Source organism: Salvelinus sp. IW2-2015, linkage group LG2 (assembly GCF_002910315.2).
Source record: "Salvelinus sp. IW2-2015 linkage group LG2, ASM291031v2, whole genome shotgun sequence".
Classification (NCBI taxonomy): Eukaryota; Metazoa; Chordata; class Actinopteri; order Salmoniformes; family Salmonidae; genus Salvelinus; species Salvelinus sp. IW2-2015.
In genome coordinates, this window is record NC_036839.1 from 36,410,399 (window position 1) to 36,414,852 (window position 4,454).

Genomic DNA, 4,454 nt, shown 5'->3' on the forward strand with positions numbered 1-4,454 from the left:
GGGGAGGAGGGAGGGGGACAGAGAGGCACATAGGAGGGGAGGAGGGAGGGGGACAGAGAGGCACAAGAGAGGCCAGAGGAGGGGGAGAGGGAGGGGGACAGAGAGGCACAGAGGAGGGGAGGAGGGAGGGGGACAGAGAGGCACATAGGAGGGGAGGAGAGGGGACAGAGGCACAGGAGGGGGAGAGAGGGGGACAGAGAGGCACAGAAGGGAGGAGGGAGGGGGACAGAGGCACATAGGAGGGGAGGAGGGAGGGGACAGAGAGGCACACGAGGAGGGGGAGGAGGGAGGGGGACAGAGGCACAGAGGAGGGGAGGAGGGAGGGGGACAGAGAGGCACAGAGGGGGGGAGGAGGGAGGGGGACAGAGAGGCAGCAGAGGAGGGCCGGAGGGAGGGGGACAGAGGCACAGAGGAGGGGGAGGAGGGAGGGGGACAGAGAGGCACAGGAAGGGGGAGGAGGGAGGGACAGAGAGCACAGAGAGGACCGGGGAGGGGAAAGAATACAGGAAGAAGATTATCAACACTATGGATTGGCAATCGGAAGTTTCAGTATCCTGCCGCTCCACTGGGCTGGGAGGGGGGGGAATGGGGGAGAGAGGGAGAAGAGAGGGGATGGGGAGAGAGGGTGGAAGAGGGGGGAGAGAGGGAATAGATAGAGATAAAAGAGAGGAATGAGGGATGGAGAGAGACCTAAATAGGATGTGGGATGTAAAGAATTGCTTTCGACTTCTCTGGCCACAGAGAGTGAAAGGGAGGGAAAGTAGTATGATTATGACACAGGATGTGGAGGTCCGGACAACAGAGATGACTCTGCCCTCTAGTAAACCCACCCAACCTTCTACCGCTGCTTAGAGCCAGGACGACCCTTTCACGGCCTTTACCATGGTTTGTTTTTCTTGGCTTGTGTGTGTGTGTGTGTGTGTGTGTGTGTGGTGTGTGTGTTGTTGTGTGTGTGTGTGGTGTGTGTGTGTGTGTGTGTGTGTGTGTGTGTGTGTGTGTGTGTGTGTGTGTGTGTGTGTGTGTGTGTGTGTTGTGGTGTGTGTGTGGTGTTTGGTGTGGGCAATTACGTTATGGAGCTGCCCCACCAACTGCCCCACCAATCCTCGTATTGTTTGTTATCTGATTGTGTGTGACTGTTCTCTTCTACTTTCCTCTCACTATCTCTCCCATCTTTCTGTTTTGTCTGTCAGCCCTATGATGTCTTCGTCCCGCAGTGTGAACTGTTGATGTGCTCTGGTATGCCCACTTATTAGTCAGATAAATCAACCTGACCACAGCCCAGACTTGTGCTTCGGATTAGAATGGGAGGAGGACGTGTGTTGTGTAATTGTTCATCAAACTTCAACGCTATCCACCACAGAGAAAAACACACTCCCAGACCAAAACACACGCAGCACACAGAAATGCATGCATATGCACGCATTGCACACACACCACACACTCACACAAACACACAAACACACACACACACACACACACACACACACACATATCACACACAGTCACACTCCAGCTGTCCGCCAACCCTGGTTCCAATGAGCAAGTGGGTTTAAAAACAAATGACGTGCTTAGCCTTTTAGTATGTTCTGGACACTGTTTTTCCTGTGTCAGGAATGCGGACAGGAATGTGTTTTTCTCCGGTAGTGCTTCGCTTCGACAAAAAAAGATAGCAAGAGAGAGAGAAAGTGAAACAGAGAGCGAGAGACGAAACCAAAATTTCTGAAAAATATAGAGAAAGTGCATAACAGAGAGAAGAGAGCCTAAAGGAGGAGAGGACTGAAACATAGCTCCATTAGTCTTGTGTGTTAACCACTGGCCATAGTCAAACCCACAGACCACTGGGCTGTAGTCAAACCCACAGACCACTGGTCCTTAGTCAAACCCACAGATCACTGAGCATTAGTCAAACCCACAGATCACTGAGCATTAGTCAAACCCACAGATCACTGAGCATTAGTCAAACCTACAGATCACTGAGCATTAGTCAAACCTACAGATCACTGAGCATTAGTCAAACCTACAGATCACTGGTCCTTAGTCAAACCCACAGATCACTGAGCCGTAGTCAAACCCACAGATCACTGAGCATTAGTCAAAACCCACAGATCACTGAGCATTAGTCAAACCTACAGATCACTGGCCGTAGTCAAACCCACAGACCACTGGGCTGTAGTCAAACCCACAGACCACTGGTCCTTAGTCAAACCCACAGATCACTGAGCATTAGTCAAACCACAGATCACTGAGCCATTAGTCAAACCCACAGATCACTGAGCATTAGTCAAACCCACAGATCACTGAGCATTAGTCAAACCCACAGATCACTGAGCATTAGTCAACACCCACAGATCACTGGCCGTAGTCAAACCCACAGACCACTGGCCGTAGTCAAACCCACAGATCGCTTTAGACTGCAGGAAGGGTTCTGAGATTATCTTGATATATCTGCGCGTGTGTGTGTGTGTGTGTGTGTGTGTGGTGTGTGTGTGTGTGTGTGTGTGTGTGTGTGTGTGGTGTGTGTGTGTGTGTGTTGTTGTGTGTGTGTGTGTGTGTGTTAGTGCGCCGCGCATGCCTGTGCGTTGGTTACAGATCCCAGTATGTGCTGCAGGCCCATCCCTCACCCAGGGCCCCAGTGACGGATGAGGTCTGTGGACCTGGGCTCTCTGTCTGGATCTACAAACAGGGACAGAAGAGATAGATGAATGGAGGACAAATGGAGGCAGGAGGCAGGGTGAGGGAGGAGGACGTGAGATGGAACCAGGGAGGATTAGAGGGAGGAGAGGTAGAGATATCGGAGGACAATCTTTATTGCTATCCATCATTGCTCCGCCAATTCATCAAGTCATGTTGTGGGAGACCAACGGAGAGTTTCACGACCAGGGAGGTGTTTGTGTGTTTATGAGAGGGGATGGGGGAGGGGGATGGGCGTGCTATATGTAGCTTCATAAACTGAATGTTGATTGGCTGAAAGCTGTGGTATTTCAGACCGTATACCATGAGCATGAAAAAACGTGTATTTTTACTGGTCTAATTACGTTGGTAACCAGTTTATAACAGCAATAAGGCACCTCTGGGGTTTGTGATATATGGCCAATATACCACGGCTAAGGGCTGTTCTTATGCACGACACAACACAGGCCTTATTGCTTAAGTATGACTGGCTGTCCATGTAAAGTTAGTGTGTGTGTGTATGTGTGTGCGCTTGCATTCGTGCGCGTTTGTGCGTACATACTCAAACAATCACTTCTCTTTTTCAGAAGTAAATGAAGAGAYGATGTCAATATAATGTTTATTATGGGATAACATGATGAATGTTCCATCTATAAGCCTTAAAGGCTGCACTATATCAAACAGTGAGCATGAGCTAAGGCCAAGCTGGACAGCTTTATACTGTATTGTTGAACAAAGCAATCTACCTGAAATCCATTGTTTTAATGCCCTTTAAAGGGAAGGACCTAACTTTTGTTTTGGGTGTTATTTTGGTGTGTCTGCCTTTGTTATGGTCCCACTGTCTTCCTATTGGAAGGTCTCTTGAGGGAAGACTGTGTGCTGTTCCTGACGAGTCTGCCTAATTATTTATTTATCTCCACCCTTCCCCCCTCCGGCCTCCATCGCTCATATAATGGAGCACTAATACCCAAAAGAGACCCCCGCCACCCTCTCCGCTCCTCCTCTGCCTCCCCTCTACCTCCATCCTCCCCACCTCTATAATCAATGTCTATCTTTGTCTGGAGTCTGTCTGTTCGGCTCCCTCTCACAACAAAACACAACTTGCAGGCAGGCGCCAACTCACATGCACACATGGCCCAGCTCTCTCCCTTATGTCAAAATGATATTCCATATTATACAACAATCCCCCATACCTCTCACTGTCTCTCTCTCTCTCTCTCCCTCTCCCTCTCTCTCTCTCTCAACATAGAACATTGGGTGTATATGGTAACATGGTCTAAATGAGGTAACTGCCACAATTGATGTGCATGGTAACATCAGGTATGTTATAGTTAAGCCGTTTAAACAATCAGTATATATATGGTAACATGTGTATATGGTAACATGGTCTATATGTAACATGGTCCTATATGGTAATATGTGTGTATATGTAACATGCATATACCCTATATACGTAACGGTAAACCCATGTATGTGCATGGGGGTAACCAGTAACAGATGAGTAATGGTATATGGTACATAGTGATATTAATATGTAACATGTAATGAATGAACATGGTGACTATATCAGTGTAATACATGTGTTATGGTAAGGTCTAAATGGTAACATGATGTGCATGGTAACATAGTATGTATGGACATTATGTACTATGGAACATGGTGTATATTGGTAACATGTGTATATGGTAACATGGTCTATATGGTAACATGGTCTAATGGTAAACATGGTTGTATATGGTAACAATGGATCTAAATATGGGTTAACATCGTGGTTCCTAAAATCG

General features: G+C 48.0%; 1 long non-coding RNA gene across 1 annotated transcript in view; it reads right to left on the reverse strand.

Moving 5' to 3' along the window:
* Nucleotides 1-3,085: 3,085 nt before the first annotated feature.
* The window catches only part of LOC111979243 (uncharacterized), a 146,932-nt gene continuing 145,563 nt past the window's right edge, over nucleotides 3,086-4,454 (reverse strand). Inside the window, exon 6 of the long non-coding RNA XR_011481566.1 lies at nucleotides 3,086-3,104. This is a non-coding gene — a long non-coding RNA (uncharacterized lncRNA). The remainder of the gene's footprint in view (nucleotides 3,105-4,454) is intronic.